Source organism: Lepeophtheirus salmonis, chromosome 10 (genome assembly GCF_016086655.4).
Source record: "Lepeophtheirus salmonis chromosome 10, UVic_Lsal_1.4, whole genome shotgun sequence".
Lineage (NCBI taxonomy): Eukaryota > Metazoa > Arthropoda > Copepoda > Siphonostomatoida > Caligidae > Lepeophtheirus > Lepeophtheirus salmonis.
The window spans coordinates 3,342,049-3,356,405 of NC_052140.2; the positions used below are offsets into that span (position 1 = coordinate 3,342,049).

A 14,357-nucleotide genomic window follows, 5' to 3' on the forward strand; every position below is an offset into this window, starting at 1 on the left:
AAAAAGATTTTCCCCCTTATTTAGGTATGCTTATATAACAACATACTATTATCATGATGGATATACACAATTGTTAATTATAATGCAACACCCAATGTAACTACCCTCGTTGTTGTGACCATTTAAACAGTTGTTTTTGCCTTTTATGAGTTTTCTGAACACCATTTCTTGGAGCCCATGAAGCTCATATTTTAGTTTGTTATTCAAAGGATATTATTTATTACTATTGTGACACTTAGGTCTTTTAATAATCATAATGGAATTAATTACATGTGTGTAACTCGTAAAAAGTAAAGGAATCAGTTCTTGAACAACAGCAAGTCTTCGGGAGTCTTTATTTATTCCTCAAATCACGAGGCAGATAAGTATATAATTCATTGTTGTCCCATGAGGTTCAAGATGTACCATTTTACTCCGAGACAGCAAGTGTATTTCCTTAGTTATAGTGATGAAGGATATATTCCTCCTTAGAGAAGGACTTTAACCAGAGGAAAACGAAAAGCACCAAACCCGCATTAATTTGCATGGTCCTTCCTGACCTTAAAATGCATCAAGGAGGAATATAATAATCCATGTAGCCGGATATATTTCAGGATCAATTAGTGTACGAGTTTTCCGAATCGACATACTACAACGTCAACATATATTATTATGTCTATATAAATGATCAACAAGCTTGAGGTTTTTGAGGAAGAGTAATCAGAATAAGCTTACGGAGATTAATCATTTTCTATTAATATTTATATTTAGCTTTATAAAGTTATAGGGATTTCCTGATGGGCTGTCAGAATGGTTTCCCTCACCACAAATGAAATAAGCCTGTCAATGACTCCTCCTGAGTCATTTTCCATATCCCGTTCAGTCCAATCCTTACTTTCATCCTTTGGTCATGACTCTAAAACCTCTTAAAAGGCAACGTTCAAATCGTAGCTGCTTTCGTCATTTCCTTTACTGTTGATCCCTTCATTGACTCGGCATAAGCCTCATATCAATATATTTTATGAGTCTTGATTGATAATTTACTAATAATATAAATTCGACATTTCAGCTTTATCAAATAGTATAGAATTAAAGCTTAAGGAAAAACGAATAATCCATTGCTGAAGGTTATCAGATTATGGTATATGTGAGCTTCTTAATTTGAAGTATTGTATCAAGAACATCATTACATTTCAGATTTAGTGTTTCTGAAATCTTCATCTAAAATAATGGACACTGTGACTGGTCAATTTAATTGCTTGCTCGAACTTCATATAGTTATTAAAAAACTTACAATGACTTTGCTTCATCAATATTTCTAGAAAGTTAGATGTCAATTCAGAATCCGACTACTGTGAAATCTGGATACCTATACTAAAAGATTGGAACAACGGGATAGAGTCCAATTAAATGAAGTGTATTGTTATTTTAAAAACGTTTATATTATATCAGCTTAACTATAAACCTACTGTTTACATAGTCTGCTTTAAATAGTTTATAATTATTTGATGTTAAACTGTAAAACCTATCCAAATATGGAAATTGGTTTTTAATGATAATTATGTTGTATATTTATATAATACAATTTTTAAAACCTGAAATATATCGTTAAAATGTCTTGTTGGTTGTGTTTGATAGTTAGTGTATAATAAATATTTTTTTATATAATTGAATTTTTTATATTATTATACAAAACAATACATAAATTACTACTTCCACAATGTTCATTAAATTTTATTAGACGTACTTAGTTTTTTGTTATGAATAATAACTGAGCTTCATTTTTCAGCAAAATATCTTGAATTTCTTTTGGAACGCTATTCAAATCAATTTTTCCCTTCAATACAGATAAAGATGAAACATTATCATCGTCCAAAAAAATTTCAGATATTTGATATGTTTATTCATTGTTTTCTTCCTTCGTGCATCAGCTCAAGAAGATTTTGATGTTCTTCTGGTGTTCTGCTCAATCATGGAAGTATTTTGAAGATTTAATGACGGAACTTTTTCTTCCTTCAGCGAAAAGTGTTTCATAGGTTTGTCGGAGCATATATATTCTGGGGCAAAAATCATCGTCTTTGAAATGAAGGACCACCGTTTACGCCGTCAGGAAGATGGGCTATGTCAAATAGGACAAACTGTCCCGGAGGAGTAAAATAAAATGGTTGAGGACAATACCCTCAAGTCCATGAGAACCCATGCAAGAGATCTTGGGGTTTCACACCAAACTGTCCAGATACCTATCAAAAAAGTGTATGGAAAGAGACTTGTTAGGGTGGAGATGTCACTCATGACAACAGCATTGAAAGAAACTCATCTTCTCCATTGCAAGACTATTTTGAATCAGTCTTTTGAGTTCTTTTGAACTTTTTTTTGACACTTTTGGGCCACATATAGCCCTGATGTCAATCCCCTTGACTACACCTTTTGGGTGCATGTCGAGGGGAAGGCCTGTGGTGCCCATTATCCAGACACCGAGACCCTCAAAGCCACTGGGAAGCCATGAAAGATTACTATATCTGCAGTGGGGTGAGGTCTTCCCCCGACGCCAGGAAGCCATCATTGCAGAAAGGGCGGCTACATTAATAATTAAGAGAGCTCAGACACACATCTTTTTTTATTTATTTGGTTGAAATTATATTTGTTATTTAATAAATTATATCTTGTTGAATTTTAAAATTCAAAGTGATCAGATTTTAATGGACCAATTGGTAATTTAAAAAATATTAATATATATTTATTTCTGTATGAATTGACTGAAGCATTGGATGACAATTTTGATGTATTGTTTAAATTTTTGTCGTTGTAGGGAAATTAAAAACATGACTGTGGATGGGAGACCACTCATGAAGATGATCGTTACTACAATCAGAATGAAAAGTATTTCTATATTAGATTAATTTATTTAAATGTAATTTTTTTAATATCTACAATGATACTGAAGGTTAGAGATTATATTTTTTTTTCTTTAAAGCCTAATAAGCATACCTTTATTTATAATTCTGATAAAAAAAACATTCTAACTTAATGAAATACAATCCTTAACATATTTGACAAGGATAAACAAGACAAAACGACACTTAAAGTAACAGGGTTTTTTTCCATTTTTTTATACAAATATTTCAGAGTCTGAAATAGCGACCATTGTCTGAGAAATTTGCCAAAACGTCGAGTTCTTTATCGATTACACCTTCCAAATTTGTTGCAAATCAGCAAGAAGAAATGATCACCTGCACTTTACTGATAAATGACCTCCACGTAAAAAGTCTTTGGAAAATTCGGATCTGTGGTCACTACCCAATCAGTTTTTGAGGTCGTGATTTGTAGATTTTCTTTTATTTTTAGTTCATACATTCGCATAAAAGGACTTATCATATGACTCTTGTAGAGAATGTCTACGGCCGTGTCTATTTTCTCGCTGGAGAATGTGCAATTTATACTTTCATCCGGATTATTCGACTTTATAGATTATAAAAACGTTGGTCTTTGTTTTTCTTTAGCATCCTTACGGTAGGATGATGGTTGAAGATATTGATATTTACCTATGTATACTAAAGTTTGGTTGATAGAAGGAATATATAACGTTGTTTGTTCATACGTTATATATATCTTAAAAATTGTTTATTGCATGTCGTCGTGTAAGGTCTGAAGATGACAATTTCTTTAAATAGCAGTATTTCTTCTTACTATCGGTTTCAGTGTAGAAAATGGTAACTAACATATTTACAAGAGGAAACGTTTTGCTTACCCTATTGTTTATTTTATCATATAAATAAAAGTTGGTTAAAATATGATATTCTTGAAACTGAACTAGAGTATTATGGGTAATCAGGGGGAATGGTCGGCGATAATTTCTCCCTCGAGAAAATTTTGAAAATAAAGTTGATTAGACAGGGGCGTCCGCCGGAGGTGGGCTGGAGAGGCTGTAACCCCTCCCCCCCCATTAAGGAATTTTTGCTTTTTATTTGATACTATTGGCAAATTATGCAGCAGAGCAAAATATTAATTTTTTTGTGAATAACTATGGATTTTTAATTTTTATGGGAAAATGTCCCCCATGGCAATTTCAAAGGTGCTCGGATCAGATTCAGTTGAGACATGTCTACAGAACAATAAATCCAGCCGGAACTATGGTCTTGGGCGTTGTGGCTAGCACAAAAGAAGTCTTCCCTCCCATTTTCGTATGGTTTCATCGAATTTCTGGATAAGAAAGTGCTACCTTACGCAAGTGAAAAGTTCAGTGACAACATATCACATATTGAATAAAAGTGGTACCATGCAAGATGTATATTCATATAAATAAATTGTTAAATAAATAAATGTCCTCACAAAACCTCCCGTTTAAATTTTACTCTTGAAAAATTGAAAATAATAAAATATGAACCTATAGATAAGGTCAACCCTGTATTTTAGACCATTTACATTGTAAGGGGGATGGCGTTTCCCTTCAACTAGAACACCAATTATAAGATATATAACGTTGTCCATCAATTGCAATGAAATCTTCAAAGGAGAACATAAACAATAATAAAATGTCAGATAAAAGGCCTCATGGTGAGACAAAATGTTAAAAGAAAAAATTTCAACTTGACAGCCTGTAATTTTCTTACAGTGTATGTTGTACATATTGATGATGGTTCTTAAAGTATTTTCATATCTTATCCTATTCTCTCGCTCCTTATAACTCATGGCCTTACAATGCTCCATTTGCAAGGTAACTAGAAGTACAAGTTATCTCGATTACGCTTATTTAGACTGATGTGTGTCTTCCAACACGTGTTTTGCTTTGTCGGCGTGACGTCATGGTCGATATACTATTAAATTTATTGATTGAATTCATGCATAGTTAGGAAGTGATTGATCTTCATAATTAAGACTAAAATGTTTTTAGTTTTTAAAACTAAATATACCTTAAAAAAAAAATGTTATAGAGGGAAATTATCTATATTTTGAAAACTTAAAAAAATACATAAATTTCTTCAAACTTGAAAAAAAAAAAAAAAAATTGGAGTAGGATAAAAATGGGATATTTTATTATTTCAAAATTTAACAGACATAATGACTCATCTTTCCTATTTTCCTAGCTGATTTATATTTTATACGGCACTTATTTAATTTATTAATATATTTTAGTCGAATAAATGTTCAAGTACGTATAAATTTTTTGATGACTTCACGAGGTTCATTGGAGTACTTACAATAAATAATTTTTATTGATTAAATTCGTCTTCCATTTTCTTTCAAAAAATTTTAAATTATATCGATGGTTGAATAAATCCCCCTCTTGATAAAGTTTGTAGCTATGGACTATGCGAAACATTAAGTATGAATTCCTAATTTTCGGAATTTATGGGCATATAGCCCACAACGTATATAAATCCCTCTTCCTGACAGCTGATTTTGATGGAAATACTGGCAAAATCTCCTACATTGTAGTTTATATTTTTCATCTTCACTACCAGATTCTGGGTCCCTGTATTCTTCTTGTTCTTCAAAAAAAATTGGAAAAATCAAAATCTTCAATATATTCGAACGTTTCCTCCGTTAAAAATTCATGATTTTGTCTTAAATCTTTTTCATCTAATATACTCCCTTTGACATGATGAATGATTGAGAGTGATCGTCATTTACTCCGTTTCGCTTGGGGTTGGCAGAGGTTTTTCACCTAGTACAAGATTTTTTGAAGGAATAGCATCCACATTTAATTTTCTTTTTAAAGTCAAGCCCAATAGTTCATTCCTTAAATCTCTCTCATTTAAGTTTTCCCCATAATGATTTTCAAAAATTCGTAGTGTCCTTCAATTAAAATTTAATAGAATGAAGCCATTTTTTTTTTATGATAAAATTTTAAACGTTTGTTGTGAAATTTTTGTAGCTTCCGACAACCCATGATGACACTATGTAGCAAAATTTGGCTCTTGGAATGCCCATGATTATTTTTTGAATATTTAATTAATCAGCAATACAAGTCTACATAAAAGGAAGTTTAAAACTTTAATAAAATTTGTAATTATTATGACTAAATAAGTTGTTACTACTAATTAATTAATCTTAGTATGAAGCTATCTTAAAATTTATTTTAAATGCCTTGCTTTTAAATTATAAATTAGTAATTATATATTTATTAAATTACAGGGCTCGAAGATTAAATCCACGCCCTATCTCATATTAAGAAAAAACAAAATAAACTCCATCATTTTTAATATTGTTATTTGAATTAAAAATCAAAGTTATTGTAGGTCATATGTCTTGAGGCTTACTCGATATAATTGCCCTCAGAGTGTAGTTCTTTGAAATATGGAATAACTGCGGAATAAAGTTTTTGATTTATCTCTCTCCTCCAGAGCTTTATAAAAAAACAAAAAAATCAATATTTCATTATCTCAATTATTCGATGTCATTCACATGAATGGATTATGAAAATGCTCCAAAGACAAAGAACTCTACCATATTAAGATTAAAAGTTGAGGGAAGGTAGTTATTCTATAGTTTAAGATTCACCTTTAAAATCAATGCACTCAAAAAAATGACCCAGTCCAATAATCTAAACTCAGCCTTCATATGCAACTGGCTTTAAGTCTGGCGATGATTCTTTGTGTCAGAATCCATTTACTCATCCTTGTCTTCATTCCACAATACAAGACAAAGAAAAGGATAGCAGGAACTGAACTGAGGATTCTTATTGTATTCATTTTGTAGCAAAAGACTAACAGGAGAAGAATATCATGTATTTTTGCTAAAAAATGCCTTTAGAAATCAAACTTAGGGTTTTAAAATTTGAGAAATTTTCTGCCAATACTACATACGATGAATTGAATAAATTAATTTATAACTACAGAGCCTGAAATAATATTTGCAGGATAATGGGATCGTAAAGCCTATACAAAACAATGTCATAAGGAAAGGCTTTCAGAGGCCCTAATATATTGGGAGTTAACATCACATTCTCGATGACCTACTAAAATATAGCATCTATTTTCTAATCCATTAGCTATCAGCATAGCCTGAATTGATTTACTTATTTATTGAAAATATATCAATGTCCCTTCCAAAACATTGTAACCAAGTTGTGATGGATGAAGTTTCAAAGAAGTGAAAACCTTGGAGGGCGAGATGAAGATCACGTAATTATATGAATTATGCCAAACCTGTCGCCATTATAAAATAACTTCCCATTGTCCTCAAATCAAGTGGAGAAGCTTCCGTGGTTACATAATGCACGATATAATTCACGAGCAACATATACTTAAACTTATAGCTTCTTTCCTTTTGCCAGACAGTCGTACTATCTTAGTTACAGTATGTGATTTCAGCTCTCCACGGTTTTATACTCAAAATCACAATAAATCAACTTTAATGGACAAATATTAAATTCATGGGAGCTTTTTATTTGCTTCGATTAATTTTCATTCATTAAAGACTTTCATATTCTCTAAGAATTAGGATAAAAGAAACTATGGGACTCTCATCTCTTTATTACTTCCGAAAGTTGAGTATTTTACCAAAAAGTAAATTTGATCTTATTCCACATTTTTATCGTGTTCTTAAATTGAAAAATAAATAGCTACTTGTTACAGCTAAGTGTTCAGTTTATGAAATTTCGTTAGGTATTGGTTCGTAGCTTTTGAATAAATAAGCAAAAAAAAAAAAAAATGTCGATGCTCACATAAATACTTTATTAACATATATTATGATTAAATATTCTGTATAGGGTTGACAATAATGATAAACATTGATAAAGCAGTACATGAATATAACATAGACAAGCACAATGAACATCCAATTATGTACAAAAAAAAAATTATTTCCATATTATGTACAACATATAGGTATATGATAGAGGGCGAGCAAGTAAGTTACTTAGCAAAAGCTAAGAAGGGTTGTGAATGAACAAGGCTGAGCACAGCATTGATCCGTGAGCCCTGCTCGTTTCTTCATGTTACTACGAAGATTATTCATACCCATCATTTCTTCTGAAAAACCATCTACAGACCTCTTTCCTCGGATTGAAGAACATGCGACTCTCAGAGCATTGAACAAGTTGTGTCCGCAGAGTACCATTTTCCCACCTCTCTTGACTCTTCCCTCCTCGGAATATCCTGTGAAACTATGAATTCTCTCCATTTGATCCATCTGTTTACCACTCTCATAATCTGACCAGGGGAATGATTCTCCCAGAGTCATGGAGAGAACAAGACAAATGAAAAAGGCAATGTAATGTTTGTTTGACATTCTAATGATTAATGAAACTTTGTTTCGAATGTTTTAGAGCAAATTAGTTTTGCTCTCATTGACGATGATCATTCATTGACACAAACACTTGAATTCACCTTCATAATTGTTTGTTTTTTTTCCAAAAATAAAGAATTTATTTAGTACACATGTTTTTCACTTTTATTTTTGCAAACTTTAATTTCACCTCCTTGAACGTAATTGTTTTAATTCAATTCTTTGTGTATTTGAAACTATGGGAAATTAGAAAACATATGGTGGAAAAATGTGTGGAAAATTACCAAAATTATCATAATTTAGATCAATGTAATCAGTGTTTCACAAAGCGTATGTTGATTTTCATCGTGATTAAAGTATCTACATTTTGAAATAATTTAAAATTCCAATTTCAACACTCTGTTTATTCACCCCAAAGAGCGAAATATTCTTGTAATACCTTATGGGTATCATATTTTAGTGCTGCCTTCTATGATTAGTAAATTCTTAATTTATCATTTACTTCATTAGTTTCTGTCTTATTAATAAAATCCAGAATTAATTATGATCGAGGTTTCAAAGATTGATTTTTTTTTGTGTTCATATTATTTATCTAATTTAACTAGGATTAGGAAAAAGTATGATCGTGAAGGAAGATAGGTGGATGTTTTATTCTGCATATAACTTTTTTTTGATAATTAACATCAAACTGTGCCAAAGTAAGTCATTATATTGCCCACAACAGAAAAAGTAGTTATACATCGAAAAAAAAAAAAATCCAAAAACTAGGGCAGTCTAATGCATTTATCGGAGTTAATAGGTGACAACAATAGACAGCCAGACAGACAAACTTTACTTTATTAATATAGAAGATATGAATTCTTTTTTTTATTAATATTAATATAAATACTGAACTCCAGAATTCAAATATGGGACCTACAAATAAATGGACTTAAACCTTACTCTCTATCAAATAACGATTCCTCTATTGCCTCGTTGTATTATATTTCAGACACTAATATTAAACTATGTATTAAAAAGTATGTTATTGCATTGTCATTCAAACTAGTGTTGATAAAAATTAACAATAAAAATCGAAGAATTACTTTTCTCTAATTATCATATTTTTCTCTCCAAATCGATTTTTAAATTGATTGTCCAAATCTAGCCATATCAGAAGGGTTTTTGTATGTATCACTTTGATTTAACTATAACAACAGTGTTTACCATTCACCAATAACCACAAGTAGTATTTAATACAACAGCAAACTCTTTTTCTTTATTCTGAAAGCCATTCGACAAAGTTGTCATCAAGGGCTGTAGGAAGTTTAACAATTTTATTTAAATGAAATATCGACTATAAGTTCCTACATGTCGCTGCCTTCAACTTTGATGACGTGAGTAAAAACACTCCATTAAGAACTTTAGTATAATATTTTGGAGAAAGATTCAATATTTTCATTTGTTCTTACATCTCAGAAACAAATGGAATATTAGTGCATTAATTCTTGTAGAATATAATATTTATGCCAAGGAAAGAGTCATAATGCGTCGTTTTTTTAAGGAATATTTTGGAATATTTCTACTCCGGATTTCAGAATATTTTTGAAGTTCAAAGAAGCAATGCTCTTAGAAAACAAATATCATATGACTTTATTCCTGTGTTTAAATCACAAAATAAGTCAAGTCAAGTCAATGTTCTAATGAATTCAAGGATTGACATATGTTCTTAATTGAATTACTTAACTTTTCAGGAGACTGAAAATGATTCTGTGTCTTGAGTGTGGCCAAACCTTTCGCTCCTACTCTCTTCTCCTCTGCCTCTTCCTAGACCCACCCCAGCATCTGCTAGTGGCCTACGACTCGAGCTCGAAAACGAGTGTCAGGAAGCCTTGGAACTAAAAATGCTTGGAGAAGATGAGGTGTTAACCATTAATGAGCTGTATGATAAGTTGTTACTTGAAATATTACCGTCGGGATTTATACTCATTAAATCCCCCAAATTGGCCCTTGTTAAGCTGGAAGCGACTGAAGGTAGGCCCTTGATATTAGCCTCTAAATCCAAGAAGACACTTCTTTTCGATTTTTTCATGGGCATCATACACCAAGCAATAGTTCTGTCTCCCACTGTCTTACCACAAAGGCTAATGTCATCAAATCAGTAACTGAAGTAATCAACATTGCTTAATGAACAAAAAACTTGCATCCCCAGACTTGGAGCCAATTCATGCTTCAAAATGGTATTTCATCATAGAACAGATGACATTACTCTTCAAAAACCCAACAGAAGGAGATTTTCACCTTTTCTTTTCTCTGTTTGTCTTCTGTGACAAAATGTTAATACGGCCCACTATAATCCAATCTTCCAGTCGAATTGCCTTACAGTTCCATGTTCCAAGTATCTTAGACCTCTGTCTACTGCACTTACAGTAGAGACTGGACTACCGTCATCTATAGTTAAATATCTTGGAACAAGGATCAAACACCTGAACATCAGAGAGCGTAATGTCAGTCTTATAATCGAAGAGGTCTACTCTGCAGAAAGTGTCGAGTTTGTCAGAGGTAAGTTCTTGGGCTGCCAGAACAACCAAGTAACTAAAACGATCCTTACATTTATAATCAAATCCGTTGAAGGAAATTGCATTCATGTGGTAGCACATAAACCAGTTCCCAAATTAAACGCTGAATTCCTCTACAGAAAATATACTCTCATTATGAGAACCTTATATCAAATCGGATTTATCGTTGTGGCTGTATTAGTTGATAATAAGTCCTATCAACAGGAAGTTCTACACTAATTTTCTTTGTGGTGGGGAGCTCAAGACTTCAATCACTCCCACACACAACATCAATAGAAAAGTTTATCTCCTTTTCGACCCTGTACACAAATTAAAAAATATTTATAAATGCTTCTGAAGGCAAGAATACTTCAGGATTCCCCTGAACCGTCTAGGAGTTAAATCATCATTACACCCTAACTTTGTTCATATCAAAGAAATCCACTATAAAGAGTCAAGAAAAAGCTCAGAAACTACCATCAAAGCAATAGTTGATACAGTTACTAGTTATCTGGATGAGTGCATTTAATTTTTTGTAATATTTTTAGATGGCAAATTAGTTGAAATATTGATGAAGCAAAAGTAGCAATTAAATTGACCAGTCACAGTGTCCATGATTTTTGATAAACATTTCAGAAACACTAAATCTGAATGTATTAATGATCTTAATACAATACTTCAAATTCACCTTCAGCATTGGATTTTTCGTCCTTAAGCTTTAATTCTGTACTATTTGAAAACTCTGAAATGTCGAAATTATATTAATAGGAGATTATCAATCAATACGTTCCTACTCATAAAAGGCTTATGCCAAGTCAATGATGGGATCAACAGTAAAGGAAACGCCGAAAGGACTTGCTATATGAACGTTACGTTTTAAAAGGTTTTGGAGTCATTGCCAAAGGATGAAATTAAGGATTGAACTGAATGAGATAAGGAAAATGATTCAGGAGGAGTCATTGACAGGCTTATTTAATTTGTGATGAGGGAAATCATCCTGACGCCCCTTCAGGAAATCCCTATAACTTTATAAGGCTAAATATGAATAGTCATAGCATATGATATATCTCCGTACGCTTATGCTGATAACTCTTCCTCGAAAACCTCGACGTGTTTGATCCTTTATAAAGATTCCTTGATTTGATTTAATCCTATATGTTGATATTGTAGTATGTAAATTAGGAAAACTCGTGCACAAATTGATTCTAAAATGTATCTAGCTTATCCAGATTATTATATAATACATATCCATTCTTGATGAATTTTAAGGTAAGAAAGGACCATCCAAATGAATGAGGGATAAGTTTGGTGTTTTTCATCTTCCTTTCATTAAAGTCCTTCCTTTCCTAAGGAAATAAACTTGCTGTTTTGGAGATAAATTTGACATCTTGATGGATGAAATAGATACTTGTCTGCCTCGTGATTTGAGGAACAAATAAGGACCACCACTATAGAACTAACTTTTTAAATACACTTGCTGCAATCTCTAAGTATTACAAAGTAATAGATTTATAAAAAAAAAGTCATTGAAGTAAAAAAAAAATTAAGGACTTTTTTCTAAAAATGGTGTCATCTTTTCATTTTTATTTACTTGCTACGTCAACCCTACCACCAGCTCCCTTTATTAGCCCCCCTGCACCGCCAACAATAATATAATCTTTCAGGAAACCTTAGTATAAGGAGGTGTAGCGTAAAGCATTAAATTAATGCTTTAGTGTAACCTAATTCAGGGGCCCCGTGATTCGTGATTAATTTAAGTCAATTTATTGAAAAGCCCCCCCCAAAAAAAAAAAAAAAAAATACTGCGGACGCTTACTGATCCGCTTCTTGACTTGAGGAAGAAATAAAGTATCCTGAAGACTTGCTGCTGTTCAGGAACTGATTCCTTTACTTTTTACGAGTCACACACATTTAATTAATGGCATTATTAAAAGTCCTAAGTATCACAACAGTAATTAACAATATCTTTTGAATAACTAAAATAACTGAAAAGGTTGCGTAGATAGTGATCAATGATGATCCATATGGTACAGTAATTCATGACTCATGAGTCATGCTTCCAAACTCAAAAATGTATTTCTTAACAAGTTGATTCTTAATGTAGGGATATTCATTACAGTGTTGACATTTGATTTGTATAATTAATGTAACATTATTTGTTAAGAGTATTAGTTTAATATACTATTATTAGTTTAATAGCTATAATTAATATAATATACTATTAATTAGTTTATATACTATTAATTATAGTTTAATCAGCTAGCGTAGCCTAATTAATATAAAACTACGTGTTGTTGTTGTCAGGTAATATGGGATTTATAAGGATATTCTTGGTTCTAATATAGTTCTAAATTTATTTCCAGTCTTTAAATTGTGGGTTGAAAGTGGCTGTCCAGTCGGAAGAAATGCTACAAGCAGAGATTACTTCATTATCAAATTCCTTGAGTTTCAACCAGCAGGAAAATCTTAAGTTTGTCGATCCTCAGGTTGGATGTGTGAAGGAAAAGGAAGATCTTGACCGTAAGCTCCTAAGAACTGGGAGGATCCATGAATTCCGTCGTGTTCGAGAGCTCAAAAAAGTTCATGAGATCAATGAGTTACGTTTAGCTCAAGACCTCAAAAAAGCGGAAGAGTCCCATAAATCTCTTCTAGTTCAAGAACTCAAAAAAGCTGAAGAAACCTATGAATTACGTAAAGTTCATGAGCTCAAAAAAAAAGCTGAAGAGACCCATAAATCCCTTCTATATCAAGAGCTCAAAAAAGTTGTCAAGATTTAGCTCAATGAATTACATTTATTCTAAAGAGCTCAAAAAAAAGCCATGAAAGAGTTTATGAGCCCATAAATAAATCTTCTAGTTCAAGAGCTCAAAAAAGTTGAAGACACCCATGAATTTATCCATGAATTACTTAGCTGAAGAGACCCATAAATATCTTATTCAAAGAGCTCAAAAAGTTGAAGAGGAACTCCCGTAAATCCCTTCGAGTTCAAGAGGTCCAAAAAGCTCACGACACCCAGGAATTATATCGAATTCAAAAGCTACAGAAAGTTGAAGAGGTCCCCAAATCCTTTCTAGTTCAACAACTCCCAAAAGCTGAGAATGCTGAATCCCTTCGGGCTCAAGAACTCAAAAAAGCTGGAGAGACCTATGCTTCCCTTCGAGCTGAAGTGCTAAAAAGAGCTGAGAAGACCCATAAATCCCTTCGAATTCTAGTGGAAAGAAGAGAACGCCTATAAAAATTAGACACTCAAGTCCGAACATCTGATTACTGATATTACGAGAAAGTATTATTGTCTCTTATTTATGTAGTATTTATTCGTTTACTGTTTTGTAAAACATTTTTATGAGGATTAATTATGCTGTTGTTATTCATGGAAATGGAAGTTGTATCATTTCATACAACTACTCAAAAGAAAAATTACATAACTTGTTTAATGTCATGATAATGGTATGGTTTTTCTTTACCTAATTCATTTTATTAATGAAATCTTTTTGGGGTCATTTTTGTAATATTGTTCTTTCGAAATCTTAAATGGTTACAAACAGCACACTTTACATAGACAAACCATATGGATAAATATAAGGTTAAAATTTTTACTTATATTAAAGTATA

General features: G+C 32.0%; 2 long non-coding RNA genes across 2 annotated transcripts; both read left to right on the top strand.

The window, feature by feature from the left end:
• Positions 1-175: 175 nt before the first annotated feature.
• Positions 176-1,641, top strand: LOC139906446 (uncharacterized). Its single transcript, XR_011781981.1, has 2 exons — positions 176-1,120; positions 1,177-1,641. It is a non-coding gene; the product is annotated as an uncharacterized lncRNA (long non-coding RNA).
• Positions 1,642-12,990: 11,349 nt separating this feature from the next.
• LOC139906464 (uncharacterized) lies at positions 12,991-13,447 on the top strand. The gene is made up of 2 exons (XR_011782009.1): positions 12,991-13,049; positions 13,109-13,447. It is a non-coding gene; the product is annotated as an uncharacterized lncRNA (long non-coding RNA).
• The last annotated feature ends 910 nt before the right edge of the window (positions 13,448-14,357 follow it).